We start from the raw sequence: 17,811 nt of genomic DNA on the forward strand, positions 1-17,811 counted from the left end.
ACTACTGACCTCAGGTGATTCACTCATCTTGACCTCCCAAAGTGCTGGGATTACAGGCAGGAGCCACTACACCCGGCTCCCTTTTTTTTTTTTTTTTTCTTTTCTTTTTCTTTTTTTTGTTTTTGAGACCAAGTTTCACTCTTGTTGCCCAGGCTGGAGTGCAATGACGAGATCTTGGCTCACTGCAACCTCCGCCTCCTGGGTTCAAGCGATTCTTCTGCCTCAGCCTCCCAAGTAGCTGGGATTATAGGCGTCCACCACCACGCCCAGCTCATTTTTGTATTTTTAGTAGAAACGGGGTTTCACCACGTTGACCAGGCTGATCTCAAACTCCTGACCTCAGGTGATCCAGCCGCCTCAACCTCCCAAAGTGCTGGGGTTACAGGTGTGAGCCACCGTGCCCAGCCTTTTTTTTTCCTTTTTTTTTTTTTTTAAAACAATCATACTTATCCTCCCTAAAAGAAAAACTCTCCTTTTCTATACAGTCACAACACTTCTGACACCAAATGTGTGGAGTTTTCCCCCATACAAATGGATTCTCCAATTCTCTATGGACACCAACTAGGAGTCCTACAATTCCATTCTGATGCTAACTCCTCACTAATTTGCTATAACAGCTCACAAACACTTATTTACAGTTACTAGTTTATTATAAAGGATATTACAAAGGACACGGATGAACTAGTTTATTATTTACAGTTACTAGTTTATTATAAAGGATATTGCAAAGGATACAAATGAATAGCCAGATGAAGAGGTATATAGAGCAAGGTTTGAAAGGGTCCTCATCATGAGATCTTCTGTTCCCATGGGGGCAGAGTGTCCCACCCTCCCAGTAAGAAGATGTGTTCACCAACCCAAAAGGTCTCTGAGCCTTGTTGCTTAGGGGTTCTGTGGAGATCCCACTACATAGTCATGATTGATTAAACAATTGGCCATTAGGGATTGAACTCAAATTTCCAGTCCCTTTTGCCTCTCTGGAGGTGAAGTGGAGCTGAAAATGTCAACCCTCCAATCACAAGGCTTGTTCCTCGGGCAACCAGCCCCTATGCTGTAGCTGTCTATGGACCATGCAGTGATTCCAGCCACCAACCATCTCACTGGCATGCAAAAAAAAAAAAAAAAAGTTCTTATCACTCAGGAGATTCCAAAGGTCTTAGAAGCTCTTGTGCCAAGAACCAGGATAGATACCAAATCTATGTTTTACATTATATCACAAAATAATATTCTCCAACAAGGAATAAAAGAAATCTAAGACATCTCTAAATCCAGGAGAATTTTTAAAAACTAACTGGGTCATATAGTTACAAGGAATAAAAATCTATACAAACTGGCGCAAATAAAAAGGGGAATGAGGTATTGTAAAGATAGTCCAGGGAATCTGGCTGACATCTCCTGGCAGAAAATAAATTGTAACTGGGAATTAGGGAATATCTCCTGGGAAACTGAAAAGTTAGGAGGGAAACTCTCTCCTCTCTGAGCTGGAGCTCTTTGGGCCTTTGTCTCTGTTTTCGCTGCCAGTCTTCTGCATTTTGTCCTCTGCAACCTAATTTTCTGTGCTGGCTCACTTTCAACGGCTTCTGAACTATCTGTTTCACATAGGTTTGGTTTATTAAGTTGCTGACTGTGGCCCCAATTCTACAAGAACTGAATTCAGTTGCAAACTCAACTATCCAAAGCTTACATCTCCACATCTTTTGAATTTGAATTTTCAAGATAGGGACCACTATTGACTTCTTCTAGAAGGCTCTGATTAGATTCTTCAGGCAGTTGTATGCCTCTTATCCCATCAGCTGTAGTTGGCAGGAGATGGATTGGCTGTTGGCTGGGGCAGCTTTTTGCAATGGAGGCTTTGAATGCAACAAGAATCCCAAATCAGTTTGCTACAAACATAATATAATGCCATAAGGGCTGGGATGTCTACATATGGACCACCTGGGTTTATTCTGCTCCTCCAATGGGGAGCAACATGTTTTTGGAAAAAGGCCACGTTCTCAGGTCTTATTGTGTCTATGATGTGGAGAAGGAGCAGAGATAACAACAACAAAACAAATTCATATAACCTAAATGACCTACTTTACGGACTAGAACAATTTTATTGAGGAAATCAGTAGCACTTTTTAGCCAGTAAAATGTTATTATAAGGCACATTTAAGAAATTCTGGGACAGACTCAGCTTTCTTAATCTTTTTCATCCATTTGCATTCACAAAGCACATGTATAGACGCTATCATATTTCATCTTCAAAACAACCCTGACCCAGAGGTATTATTATCCTCACTTTTTTAAATAGGGCAACTGAAACTCAGAGATGGAAAATAAGTTACCAAGAGCTATATAGTGAAAAAGCAGCAGAAAGCTGAGTATAGAATTCTTGTATTTTGTTGAAACTGCTTTGAATGTAGGAGGGCCCCTGAATAAAAGAAATTTTTAAAACTGTAGCCGTACAAAGGAAAGAAATACTTCCAAGAAAAGCATGACATTAAGCCTTTTTAAAATTAGAATTTGTATTTTATACTTTCTTAAGGATCTCTTTTAGACTTATTTATAACTTTATTTTAATCCTATATTGCCATTCAGGATACATAAAAGGAAAATGTATGCAAAATAAACTAGTTAAAATATTCCAAAAATTATTTTATATTCAGAGCCTAATTCATTCTGAATCATTTAGTCAATCCCAGTCATGAAAGTCTTGTGATTTTTTATTATGTAACAGTTTCTGTCATAGAAGAAACCACTCTCAAACCCAATGGCTTAAAAGCAGTGCGCTTTAGTTGTTACTCAAGAGTCTTTGAGTCAGTTAAGAGGGTCTGCTGATCTGAGCTGAGCTCTACTGTTCTTGCTGGGGCTTGCCCATACATTTTTGGCTGGCTGTCTATTTGGCTAGGAGCTAGCTGGTCAAGAATGGCCTCACTCACATGTCTTGTGGCTGACCGGTTACTGGATAGGGTATGAGGAAAACTGAACCACGCATCTTTTTTTTTTTTTTTTTTTTTTTTTTGACAGGGTCTGGCTCTGTCACCCAGACTGGAGTGTAGTGACACAATCTTGGCTCACTGCAACCTCCACCTCCCGTGCTCAAGCAATCCTTTCACCTCAGCCTCCCTATTAGCTGGAACTACAGGCACATACCACCACACCCAGCTTTTTTTCTTTGTTAGTAGAAACAGGGTTTCACCATGATGCCCAGGCTGGTCTCGAACTCCTGACCTCGAGCAACTCACCTACCTTGGCCTCCCAAAGTGCTGGGGTTACAGGCGTGAGTCACTGGGCCCAGCTAACCCATGCATCTCTAATCATCCCATAGGCTAGTTTGTTCTTGTGACAACTAGGGAGAGAACAGAAAGACATAAGGCCTCTTGGGCCTAGGTTTAGAACAGGCATAGTGCCACTTCTGCTGTGTTCTATTGGCTAAAGCCAGTCATGAGGGCATCCCAGATTCAAGAGATAGGGAAATAAATTTTACCTCTCAATAGAGGAAGCTACAAACACACTTTGCTTAGAACGTGGAGACTGTGTAAGTATGGAAATTTCAAACCATTTTTATAATTAATCTACCATACAAAAATTTTTTAAAAAAATTCTTTGGCCCTACTGAATAATTTTCCACTTTGAAATGTGAATATCTAGTGATTTATCACCCATTTTTATCCTCTGGTTTATTAAGAACATTTCTTAGAAGAGTTCTCTGTTATCTCTGTAATTTTCTTCCAAGCAACTTGATACCCATGCTATAGTTTGAATATTGACTCTTTCTTGATATTTTTGGCAGGGATCATAATGAAAATAGCAACATAAATTAGTCACACCAGGCTTTCTTTTACTTATTCTTACAAATGTGGAGGTTTCCCTGACCCCAGTTGCATTGTTTGGCCTGTGTAGTGGGCTAAATGGTGGCCTCAAGGAGACCAGATTCTAATCCCTGGAAACCACAAATATTACCTTAATTGGAAAAAGGGTCTTTGCAGTATGATTAATGATTTTGAGATGGAGAGATTATCCTTGGTTATTTGGGTAGGCCCTAAATGCCATCACAAGTGTCCTTATAAGAGAAAGGGAGAGGGGGATTTGATGCACAGAAGAGAAAATGGTGATGTGAAGACAGAAGTAGAGATTTAAATGATGTAGCCACAAGCAAAGAAAGAGTAGCAGCCTCCAGAAGCCAGAAGAGGCAAGGAAGAGATTGTCCTGTAAAGCCTCCAAGGGAGCGTGGCTCTGCCTACACCTTGATTTCAAACCAGCAAAACTGTCGTTGAACTTCCAGCCTTCAGAACTAAGAGAAGAGTACATTTCTGTGAGTTGAAGGCACTAAGTTTGTGGTAATTTATTAAGGCAGCCACAGGAAACTAATACAGCATGTGTTAGGCAATCCTTTGTATCTCAGTAACCAAATATTACAGGATCATCTACTTACTGTTTACTTTTTTTCTTATGCCCCAAAAAGCACTTGGATGTTAATTTGTGAGAAAATCTGGAATCACGGATATTCTTCCAATGGCAAATGCCTTTGTTACTACACATTACTTCGCTATTTCCATTACTTTCCTTGCATAAAATAACTTTTTTTTAAATGTGGAATCAGAGTGTAATCTTTGTAAAGACACTCTTTAACTGCAGTTAATTCCATTATAGGTCCAACAATACAAATCATTGAAACAAAGAGACCAATGTTAAGATGCACCCTGGTTTTAGAAATGTGAAAACGGGCCAGGCATGGTAGCTCACATCTATAATCCCTGTACTTTGGGAGGCCAAGGCGGGTGGATCACTTGAAGTCAGGGGTTTGAGTCTAGCCTGCCCAACATGGTAAAACCCCATCTCTACTAAAACTACAAAAATTAGCCAGGTGTGGTGGTGTGTGACTGTAATCCCAGCTACTCCAGAGTCTGAGGCAGGAGAATTGCTTGAACCCAGGAGGCAGAGGCTGCAGTGAGCTGAGATTGTGCCACTGCATTCCAGCCTAGGTGGCAGAGAGAGACTCCATCTCAAATTTTTTTAAAAAGTGAAAATGTGGGGAGAAAATGCATCTTAGAATGATAATGTATGGTACCCCATTTCACTCTGAGCTGGGCTCTACTGTTATTGCTGGGGCTTGCTCTTATATCTGTGGCCGGCTGGCTATATGCATCTTCACTGAGTGGTCACTGTATGCATGACCCTGTGCTACGCATTGGAAGTAGCTGAATGAGAGGACATGTTCCTGACTTCCAGCTTGGGTCTTCCTCAGAAGACCCGATCACTTTTCTGCAAGGACTTGGCAGGACAGGGCAGTCTTGTGTTCTGAAAACTGCCAGCTGTGCCAGTTTCCAAAAGGGTCAGCTACCAGGACGTGCTGGCTGCCCATCTCGTACTCTAACATTAGGCTACTGACACCTCAGCCTGCCATTCATGCAGCTAGCCCAAAATGGAGTACTCCCACCTGCCTCTATCCCAGACTAATCAATTAACCAACAGTGGGCAAGTATCTGAAGAAGTTATTCCAAAAGATCCCTCCCTGTATCTAAGGTAGTTGTCCTGGAGGTTTTTATTTTCCCAAGGCTGAAATTGAACTCTGGCCATTTGAAGATGAGCTATACACTGTGGGCCATCATTCTGCTACATGGATATGGGCAGCCATCTTGTAAATATGTACTTTTGGTCCTAAGTGAAAAATTTTTTAAGTATGATAGCTGTATTCACAGAAACTTACCTCCATTACTAGAAAATCAATTCAAAACCTATGAATGACAGACCATCAGAGTCAGAGCTAACTCAGTGATAGCTGAGCTTACTTTTCATTCCCCACCTACCAAGGCCCTCTGCATCATCTTAGGGATCATCCCCTCAAACAGTTCATCAACTTTCCAAACCTTTTTGTCTCTAGAACCTGTCTTTTGCTTTTTCTTCTCTTTTGAATCTTATACATTAACTCATAAATTATATAATACTGAATTCCACTATCTTTCTCAATATTTCATATCAGGTACATTCAAATTTATTAGAATAAGGTTTTTAAAAAGTAATATTTCCCTTTTTTTTTTTTTCTTTTTTTTTTTTGAGACAAGGCCTCACTTTGTCACCCAGGCTGGAGTGCAGTGGCAGGATCTTGGCTCACTACAGCTTCTACGTCCTGGGCTCAAGCGATCCTCACACCTAGCCACCCAAGTGGCTGGGACTACTGTGTGCTACCTTGCCTGGCTAATTTTTTAATATTATTTGTAGAGACAAGGTTTCTCCATGTTACCCAGGCTGGTCTCAAACTCCTAAGCTCAAGCGATAAGCCCACCTTAGCCTCCCAAAGTGCTGGAATTACGGGCGTGACCCACAACACCAACCAAAAAGTGGTGTTTTCAAAAGCTCTTAGGCAGACTTGAACATGGAGGCTCTGCCATCTAGCTGCTCTGACCCCAAGCAAATCCTTTAATGGAAGCTGATCATAATCCCAAAAGACACAATCCCAAATGCTATAAACCTGAATGTTGGAATCCCAAAAGATCAAAACCTCAAAAATATAATTCTGAAAAAAATTTAATTTTTTAAAAGATTTTTACTTATGCTTTTAAAAGGGGATTTACTTGAGAAGCATAAAAATGCAACAGAAGACTTCATAGGCCACTTTACCATAATAAAATAGGCCATAATAATGTATATATTTTTGCAAGCATAGACACTCAGGTATACTAACAACAGTCACATGGACAAAACAGTTATGAGCAGACAAATTGTATTCATAAAGAAGTAGGTCAGAAAAGGAAATGGATCAATGCATATCACTATGGTTGGTAGTTGAGTGTACCCAGCTTTATAACTGTGGTCATCTGAAATACCATGATGAACAACCATAATCTTCTGATAAGATCAATTAAAAACCTTGATGGGTCACCACCACATACATATACAGTTACCCTAAGAGCTGAGATCTTGAGAAATCTTATCTTTCACAAATGCAGATGTACAAAAGAACATCTATTCATTTATTGAAGAAGTTTTAACATTTTTATGCACAACGCTTACATACAAAGGCAACATTCTGATAATGGACCTTCAGGGAGTCAAATTTGCAAAACATGTATAAAACAAATTAGAATGCTCTAAAAGTCTCTATACAATTTGTACCTCCAATACTGGAAATGATGTGAAGATTAAATACATAGCATGTAGAATTATTTTAAAAAATGCTGACAATTTAAAATAGTGAAATTTTTTTTAAAAAAAGGAAAAGAAAATTTGAAAACTAAAAAGAAAATTCAGCATATAGAAAAGTATAAAATAGGGATAGATTTGGGCAATTTGCATGGAGATGGTTCAAAAGAGCTTGTCAAATATGATCCAACTATCCTGTGATGGTGATTTTGGGGATTTTAGATATTAGGAGTTTAGAGTTTGGGGATTTTGCTCTTTCAGGATTTCAACATTAAGGATTATGGTATTCAAAAATGTGTCTTTTGGTATTATGATCCAGACTGTCACTTAATCTCTCTGTGCCTTGTTTTCTTCACCAGTAAGATTTCTAAAGTTCCTTCCAACATTAAAAACAATTTTTTAAAAGTCATAACTCTAGAGAATAATCCCAAGGTTTTTGAACCAGACTATTATTTGACCTGGTAAATACCCCACCCAGTCTCAACTGTATGCAGCAGGAAGTCTTAAAAACTAGTTAGGACCAATACCAAAAAGAGCATGAGATTGCTTCTAAGACTGTCTCTCTCTCATTAGAATGAATTCGTTTTCCACATTACATAATATTTAGGGAAAATCCTGAAACGAATTATACATTCACATCTGTTTAGTTACTGTTATGACCCTAGTGAGAGATGACAATGTGCTAGCAGCCCACACTCTCGGCACCTCCTCGGCCTCGGCATCCACTCTGGTGGTGCTTGAGGAGCCCTTCAGCGCACCACGGCACTGTGGGAGCCCCTCTCTGGGCTAGCTGAGGCCAGAGCCGGCTCCCTTTGCTTGCGAGGAGGTGTGGAGGGAGAGGCACGGGTGGGAACCAGGGCTATGCGTGGCACTCTCAGGCCAGTGCGAGTTCCAGCAGGCGCAGGCAGGGGCTCGGCAGTCCCCACACTTGGAGTGGCCAGCCAGTTCCGCAGGCCCTGGGCAGTGAGGGGCTTAGCACCCCGGCCAGCAGCTGCAGAGGGTGTACCAGGTCCCCCAGTAGTGCCAGATGCACCACCTTTAAGAACTGTAACACTCACCGCGAAGGTCTACAGCTTCACTCCTGTCAGTGAGACCATGAACTCACCAGAAGGAAGAAGCTTGAGACACATCTGAACATCTGAAAGAACAAACTCCAGACTACCATCTTTAAGAACTGTAACACTCACCGTGAGGGTCTGCAGCTTCATTCTTGAAGTCAGCGAGACCAAGAACCCACAAATTCTGGACACATTTTGGTGACCCAGATGGGACTATTGCCTATTGCCAAGCGGTGAGACTTTCGCTTATCACAGTGAGACTTTCACCTATGGCCAAGCAGTGGGACATTGACTATCACCGAGTGGTGAGCACCAACGGACCCCTTTCGCTTGCTATTCTGTCCTATTTTTCCTTAGAATTCAGGGGCTAAATACCGGGCACCTGTCTGCCAGTTAAAAGCGACTAGCATGGCTGCCGGACTTAAGACACGGGTGTCAGGCTTTCTGGGAAAGGGCTCTCTAACAACCCCTGACTCTTCGGAGTTGGGAGCATTGGTTTGCCTAGAATCAGCTTCCGCTTTTCCTGTACTTCTGGGCTGAGCCGAGAGTCCACTGAGAGGAAAGCCATGCAGCTCCGGAGTCCTGACAACAAGTTGGTTGACTCTGTGGCCATGAGCGGAACTCTCAAAGGCATGTCACCCAAGCGAGACTCACCCATCTATTCTATCTACCCTTACTCTTGCCCCCTGGGTCCTAATGCCTGCCAGACAAACTTCCTCTCACCTCTCTTCTCTGACGTTAGTCCCACTTCTAAAAATCACTCCCTGTCTCTGGTGCTTTTCTAGTTTCTCCTATAAGAATGACTTCTAGTATAAACTCCAAGACTCTGTTACCTTCTTTAGGCATCTGGACTCACCAATCAGAAAGACATAATTTTTGCCCGAAGCCCCATCATAAGGGGACTACCTGGAATTTTAGGGTCCCTCCTTAGACTAGCGGGCCTAACAAAAGCTATTCCTGAAGCTAGGATATGGGGATCCTCGGCAATTTTATCCTTCTTATTCACATAAGTGAGGACAAAAGGTGTAACTCTTCCAACCCTGGAGATCCCTTCCCTCCCTCAGGGTATGGCCCTCCATTTCATTTTTGGGGCATAACATCAGGACAGGGGTAAAGTCCCAATACTAACAGGAGAATGCTTAGGACTCTAAAAGGTTTTTGAGAATGCATCAGTAAGAGCCACTTAATCTGATTTTTCTTGGTCCGGTCCTCCATGTGGTCTGGGTGGACTGGCAAGGGTGCAAGTTTTTGAGAATGCATCAGTTAGGGCCACTAAATCCTACCTTCCTCAGTCCTCCATGTGGTCTGGGGGAAAAAAACTAGTGTTTCTGCTGCTGTGTTGGTGAGTGCAACTATTCCAATCACCAGGGTCCAGGGACCATTGCTGGTTCTTGGGCAGGGGTTGTTTCTGCTGCTGCATCAGTGAGCACAACTATTCCGATCAGCAGGGTCCAGGGACTGTTGTGGGTTCTTGCACAGGGGGAGAAACAAAGCAAATCAAAACTGTGGGTGGTTTTGTCTTTCAGATGGGAAACACTCAGGCATCAACAGGCTCACCCTTGAAATGCATCCTAAGTCATTGGGACCAGTTTGACCCAAAAACCCTGAAAAAGAGGTGGCTCATTTTTTTCTGCACTATGGCTTGGCCCCAATGTTCTCTCTCTGATGAGGAAAAATGGCCACCCGAGGGAAGTACAAATTACAGTACTATCCTGCAGCTTGACCTTTTCTGTAAGAGAGAAGGCAAATGGACTGAAATACCTTATGTCCAAGCTTTCTTTTCATTGAGGTAGAATACACAATTACGCAAAGTTTACAATTTACATCCCACAGGAGGACCTCTCAGCTTACCCCCATATTCTAGCCTCCCTATAGCTCCCCTTCCTATTAATGATAATCCCCCTCTAATCTCCCCTGCCGAGAAAGAAATAAGCAAAGAAATCTCCAAAGGACCACAAAAAAAAACCCAGGCTATCGGTTATGTCCCCTTCAAGCTGTAGGGGAAGGGGAATTTGGCCCAAACTGAGTACATGTCCCCTTCTCCCTCTCTGATATAAAGTAGATCAAGGCAGACCTTGGGAAGTTTTCAGATGATCCTGATAGGTACATAGATGTCCTACAGGGTCTAGGGCAAACCTTCGACCTCACTTGGAGAGATGTCATGCTACTGTTAGATCAAATCCTGGCCTTTAATGAAAAGAATGTGGCTTTGGCTGTAGCCAGAGAGTTTGGAGATATCTGGTATCCTAGTCAAGTAAATGATAGAATGACAGCCAAAGAAAGGGACAAATTCCCTACCAGTCAGCAAGCCGTCCCCAGTATGGATCCCCACTGGGACCTTGACTCAGATCATGGGGACTGGAGTCGTAAACATCTGTTGACTTGTGTTCTAGAAGGACTAAGGAGAATTAGGAAAAAGCCCATGAATTATTCAATGATGTCCACTATAACTCAGGGAAAGGAAGAAAATCCTTCTGCTTTCCTTGAGCGGCTATGGGATGCCTTAAAAAATATACTCCCCTGTCACCCAAATCACTCGAGGGTCAATTGATTCTAAAAGATAAGTTTATTACCCAATCAGCTGCAGATATCAGGAGAAAGCTCCAAAAGCAAGCCCTGGTCCCTGAACAAAATTTCGAGGTATTATTAAACCTGGCAACCTTGGTGGTCTATAATAGGGACCAAGAGGAACAGGCCCAAAAGCAAAAACGATATCAGAGAAAGGCCACGGCCTTAGTCATGGCCCTCAGACAAACAAACCTTTGTGGTTCAGAGAGGACAGAAAATGGAGCAGGCCAATCACCCAGTAGGCTTTGTTATCGGTGTGATTTACCAGGACACTTTAAAAAAAGACTGTCCAATGAGAAACAAGCTGCTCCCTCATCCATGTCCACTATGCTGAGGCAATCACTGGAAGGTTCTCTGGGTGAGAAGCCCCCCAACCAGATAATCCAACAACAGCACTGACGGTGACCGGGGCAAGCACCAGCTCATGTCATTACCCTCACTGAACCCCGGGTATGCTTAACCATTGAGGGCCAGGAAATTGACTTCCTCCTGGACACTGGCACGGCCTTCTCAGTGTTAATCTCCTGTCCTGGACAACTGTCCTCAAGGTCCTTTACCATCCGAGGAATCCTGGGACAGACTATAACCAGGTATTTCTCCCACCTCCTCAGTTGTAATTGGGAGACTGCTCTTTTCACATGCCTTTCTTGTTATGCCTGAAAGTCCCACACCCTTATTAGGGAGGGATATATTAGCCAACGCTGGAGCTGTTATCTACATGAATATGGGGAGCAAGCCACCCATTTGTTGTCCCCTACTTGAGGAGGGAATCAACCCTGAAGTCTGGGCATTGGAAGGACAATTTGGAAGGGCAAAAAATGCCTGCCCAGTCCAAATCAGGTTAAAAGACCCCAACACTATTCCTTACCAAAGGCAATATCCCTTAAGACCTGAAGCTCATAAAGGATTACAGAATATTGTTAAACATTTTAAAGCTCAAGATTTAGTAAGGAAATGCAGCAGTCCCTGCAACACCCCAATTCTAGGAGTACAGAAACCAAATGGTCAGTGGAGACTAGTGCAAGATCTTAGGCTCATCAATGAGGCAGTAATTCCTCTGTATCCAGTTGTACCCAACCCCTATACCTTGCTCTCTCAAATACCAGAAGAAGCAGAATGGTTCACTGTTCTGGACCTCAAGGATGCCTTTTTCTGTATTCCCCTGCACTCTGACTCCCAGTTTCTCTTTGCCTTTGAGGATCCGACAGACCACACGTCCCAACTTACGTAGATGGTCTTGCCCCATGGGTTTAGGGATAGCCTTCACCTGTTTGGTCAGGCCCTGGCCCAAGATCTAGGCCACTTCTCAAGTCCAGGCACTCTGGTCTTTCAGTATGTGGATGATTTACTTTTGGCTACCAGTTTGGAAGCCTCATGCCAGCAGGCTACTCTAGATCTCTTGAACTTTCTAGCTGATCAAGAGTACAAGTGTCTAGGTCGAAGGCCCACCTTTGCCTACAGCAGGTCAAATATCTAGGCCTAATCTTAGCCAGGGGGACCAGGGCCCTCAGCAAGGAATGAATACAGCCTATACTATCTTATCCTCACCCTAAGACATTAAAACAGTTATGGGGGCTCCTTGGAATTACCAGCTTTTGCCGACTATGGATCCCCAGATACAGCGAGATAGCCAGGCACCTCTATACTTTAATCAAGGAAACCCAGAGGGCAAATACTCATCTAGTAGAATGGGAACCAGAGGCAGAAACAGCCTTCAAAACTTTAAAGCAGGCCCTAGTACAAGCTCCAGCTTTAAGCCTTCACACAGGGCAAAACTTCTCTCTATATGTCACAGAGAGAGCAGGTATAGCTCTTGGAGTCCTTACTCAGACTCGTGGGACAACCCTACAACCAGTGGCATACGTAAGTAAGGAAATTGATGTAGTAGCAAAATGCTGGCCTCACTGTTTTTGGGTAGTTGCAGCGGTGGCTGTCTTAGTGTCAGAGGCTATCAAGATAATACAAGGAAAGGATCTCACTGTCTGGACTACTCATGATGTAAATGGTGTACTAGGTGTCAAAGGAAGTTTAGGGCTAACAGACAACTGCCTACTTAGATACCAAGTGCTACTCCTTGAGGGACCAGTGCTTCAAATACACACATGTGTGGCCTTCAACCCTGCCACTTTTCTCCCAGAGGATGGGGAACCAATCGAGCATGACTGCCAACAAATTATAGTCCAGACTTATGCCGCCCAAGATGATCTCTTAGAAGTTCCCTTAGCTAATCCTGACCTTGACCTGTATACTGATGGAAGTTCATTTGTGGAGAATGTGATACGAAGGGCAGGTTATGCCATAGTTAGTGATGTAACTGTACTTGAAACTAAGCCTCTTCCCCCAAGGACCAGTGCCCAGTTAGCAGAACTAGTGGCACTTACCCGAGCCTTAGAACTGGGAAAGGGACAAAGAATAAATGTGTATACAGATAGCAAGTATGCTTATCTAATCCTACATGCCCATGCTTCAATATGGAAACAATGGGAGTTCCTAACCTCTGGGGGAACCCCCATTAAATACCACAAAGAAATTATAGAGTTATTGCACGCAGTGCAAAAACTCAAGAAGGTGGCTGTCTTACACTGCCAAAGCCATCAAAATGGGAAGGAGAGGGGAGAACAGCAGCATGAGCAGCTGGCAGAGGCAGCAGAATGGAAAGAGACAGAAAGTCAGAGAGAGAGAGAGAGAGGAAGAGAGAGAGACAAAGAGGGAGAGAAAGAGAGAGAGAAAAAAGAAGGAGGCAGAGAGGAAGAGACAGACAGAAAGAAAGTCAAAGAAGGAAAGACAGAAACCGAGTCAGAAAGAGAGAGACAAAGAAGAAGTCAAAGAGAAAGAAAAAGAGAAGTAAAGAAAAAACAATGTACCCTATTCCTTTAAAAGCCCCCGGGTAAATTTCTAAATGTCTACCCAGCCAAGGCATATTCTTCTTATGTGGAACTTGAACTGATATCTGCCTCTCAGTTTGCAAGAAATAACAAAATCTATCCTTACTTTACAATCCCAAATAGACTATTTGGCAGTAGTGACTCTCCAAAACCGCTGGGGCCTAGACCTCCTCACTGCTGAGAAAGGAGGACTCTGCACCTTCTTAGGGGAAGAGTGTTGTTTTTACACTAAGCAGTCAGAGATAGTATGAGATGCCGCCTGGTATTTACAGGAAAAGGCTTCTGAAATCAGACAATGCCTTTCAAATTCTTATACCAACCTCTGGAGTTGGGCAACATGGCTTCTCCCCTTTCTAAGTCCCGTGGCAGCTATCTTGCTGTTACTAGCCTTTGGGCCTGTATCTTTAACCTTCTTGTCAAATTTGTTTCCTCTAGAATTGAGGCCATCAAGCTACAGATGGTCTTACAAATGGAACCCCAAATGAGCTCAACTAACAACTTCTACTGAGGACCCCTGGATCAACCCACTGGTACTTTCACTGGCATAGAGAGCTCCCCTCTGGAGGACACTACAACTGCAGGGCCCCTTCATCACCTCTATTCAGCAGGAATTAGCTAGAGCGGTCATCAGCCAAATCCCCAATAGCAGTTGGGGTGTCCTGTTTAGAGGGGGGATTGAGAGGTGACAATGTGCTAGCAGCCCTCACTCTTGGCGCCTCCTCGGCCTCGGCGTGCACTCTCGTGGTACTTTAGGAGCCCGTCAGCCCGCCACGGTACTGTGGGAGCCCCTCTCTGGGCTGGCCAAGGCCAGAGCTGGCTCCCTCTGCTTGTGGGGAGGTGTGGAGGGAGAGGCGCGGACGGGAACCAGGGCCAAGCATGGCACTCACAGGCCAGCGCAAGTTTCGGTGGGTGTGGGTGCAGGCTCAGCAGGCCCCACACTTGGATCAGCCGGCCAGCACCGATGGCCCCAGGCAGTGAGGGGCTTAGCATCCCGGCCAGCAGCTGCAGACGGTGCGCCAGGTCCCCCATCAGTGCTGGCCTGCGGGCGCTGCACTCAAATTCTCACCAGGCCTCAGCTGTCTCCCTGCAGGGCAGGGCTCAGGACCTGCAGCCCGCCATGCCCAAACACTCCCTGCCCCGAGGTGGGCTCCCGCATGACCCGAGCCTCCCTGATGAGCACCGCCCCCTGCTCCATGGTCCCATCAACCACCCAGGGGCTGAGGAGTGCAGGCAAGGCTCGGGACTGGCAGGCAGCTCCACCTGGAGCCCCAGTGCAGGATCCACTAGGTGAAGCCAGCCAGCTGGGCTCCTGAGTCTAGTGGGGACTTGGAGAACCTTTATGTCTAGCTAAGGGATTGTAAATACACCAATCAGCACTCTGTGTCTAGCTCAGGGTTTGAAAATACACCAATTGGTACTCTGTATCTAGCGAACCTAGTGGGGACTTGGAGAACTGTTCTGTTTAGCACTCTGTGTCTAACTAAAGGATTGTAAATGCACCAATCAGCACCCTATCGAAATGGTCCAATCAGCTCTCTGTAAAATGGACCAATCAGCAGGATGTGGGTGGGGCCAGATAAGGGAATAAAAGCAGGCTGCCCGGGCGAGCCAGCAGCAACCCACTCTGGTCCCCTTCCACACTGTGGAAGCTTTGTTCTTTTGCTCTTCGCAATAAATCTTGCTGCTGCTCACTCTTTGGGTCCACGCTGCCTTTATGAGCTGTAACACTCACCATGAAGGTCTGCAGCTTCACTCCTGAAGCCAGTGAGACCACGATCCCACTGGGAAGAACGAACAACTCCAGACGTGCTGCCTTGAAGAGCTGTAACACTCACCGTGAAGGTCTGCAGCTTCTCTCCTGTCAGTGAGACCACGAACCCACCAGAAGGAAGAAGCTCCAGACACATCTGAACATCTGAAGGAACAAACTCCAGACTACCATCTTTAAGAACGGTAACACTCACCACGAGGGTCTGCGGTTTCATTCTTGAAGTCAGCGAGACCAAGAACCCACCAATTCCGGACACACTACGTCTGGGAGCCATCTCCACTTTGCTTATGGCTGCATAAGCAAAATGGGGCTGAGAAGAGAAGGATGATGGCCCTCTCTGAGAAGAGAGCATGGTACTCTGAGAACTTGCTAAACCTTCAAAACATTCAATATTTTATCATATTTTATTTCTTCCATCTACAGTTTAGCTAACCATTCCATGATTTCCAGGTATTTAGGTTGTGTCTGATTTTGCAGTTTCACCTGGGGCTGGGATGCCCATCTTAGATCCTTGTCTCCATCTTCCAGAAGTAGACTTCTGGGCCAAAGATCATGACCAGTTTTAGGATGCTGATACACATTTCTAAATTGCTTCTGATTTTATGCCCCACTAGCAATTGCTTAGTTCACAACTTGGACTTAATTTTTAATTTAACTTTTTTTTTCTCTTGCCACAGACGGAAGTCTAACCATTCTGCAGGTTAAGAGAATGATTGGCTGACATGAATGAATTTGTTTCCTCTCCACTGATTCATACCACGACCACTTTTGCATCAATTTTCAACTTTTTAAAAAACGTTCTTGGGCAAAGACTGAAGGAGAACATGAAACAATGAGAACAATTAAAACCACCTCTATGGGGGAGTGAATAAACTGGCTTCCAACTTCTTGCTTTTCCAGTCCAACGCTAAGAATCTTTAAAGACACAGTCCACCATGAGAGGCTTCTACCCCAAAACCAGAAACCCCGAAAACAGACTGTTGCCAAATTAAAACAGATTCTGTTAACTAATTTGATTTTCTAACCATAAAAATCATTATGATTATTTTAAAGCACTTGGGAAGAAAGGGTTTACTTCCAGAGACATAGAGGATAAACATAACAAAATTAGGTTAATATTGTATATGCAGTTTATATTCTACTTTTGTCACTTTATATTACAGAATAAGCTTGTTGCCACCTCATACGATTGTTTTGGAAAACATTATACTAAAATTTTTTAAATATCACATTTAATGCATAAATACTAATTTATTTTTGAACATTTAAGATGTTTCCAATTTTTTTTTTTTTTTGAGGAGTTTGCAGGGAATATTTTATTCCATCTTTTTTTAATTACACTTTAAGCTCTAGGGTATATGTACACAACGTGCAGGTTTGTTACATATGTATACATGTGCCATGTTGGTGTGCTGCACCCATTAACTCGTCATTTACATTAGGTATATCTCCTAATGCTATACCTCTCCCCTTCACCCTCCCCACAATAGGCCCCAGTGTGTGATGTTCCCCTTCCTGTGTCCAAGTGATCTCATTGTTCAATTCCTATCTATGAGTGAGAACATGCAGTGTTTGGTTTTCTGTTCTTGCGATAGTTTGCTGAGAATGATGGTTTCCAGCTGCATCCATGTCCCTACAAGGGACACAAACCCATCCTTTTTTATGGCTGCATTCCATGGTGTATATGTGCCACATTTTCTTAATCCAGTCTGTCACTGATGGACATTTGTGTTGACTCCAAGTCTTTGCTATTGTGAATAGTGCCACAATAAACATACGTGTGCATGTGTCTTTATAGCAGCATGATTTATAATCCTTTGGGTATATACCCAGTAATGGGATAGCTGGGTCAAATGGTACTTCTAGTTCTAGATCCTTGAGGAATCGCCACACTCTTTTCCACAATGGTTGAACTAGTTTACAGTTCCACCAACAGTGTAAAAGTGTTCCTATTTCTCCACATCCTCGCCAGCACTTGTTGTTTCCTGACTTTTTAATGATTGCCATTCTAACTGTGTGAGATGGTATCTCATTGTGGTTTTGATTTGCATTTCTCTGATGGCCAGTGATGATGAGCATTTTTTCATGTGTCTGTTGGCTGTATGAACGTCTTCTTTTGAGAAGTGTCTGTTCATATCCTTTGCCCACTTTTTGATGGGGTTGTTTGTTTTTTTGTTGTAAATTTGTTTGAGTTCTTCGTAGGTTCTGGATATTAGCCCTTTGTCAGATGAGTAGATTGCAAAAATTTTCTCCCATTCTGTAGGTTGTCTGTTCACTCTGATGGTAGTTTCTTTTGCTGTGCAGAAGCTCTTTAGTTTAATTAGATCCCATTTGTCAATTTTGGCTTTTGTTGCCATTGCTTTTGGTGTTTTGGACATGAAGTCCTTGCCCATGCCTATGTCCT

The sequence above is a fragment of the Theropithecus gelada genome, chromosome 4 (genome assembly GCF_003255815.1).
Source record: "Theropithecus gelada isolate Dixy chromosome 4, Tgel_1.0, whole genome shotgun sequence".
NCBI classification, from domain to species: Eukaryota; Metazoa; Chordata; class Mammalia; order Primates; family Cercopithecidae; genus Theropithecus; species Theropithecus gelada.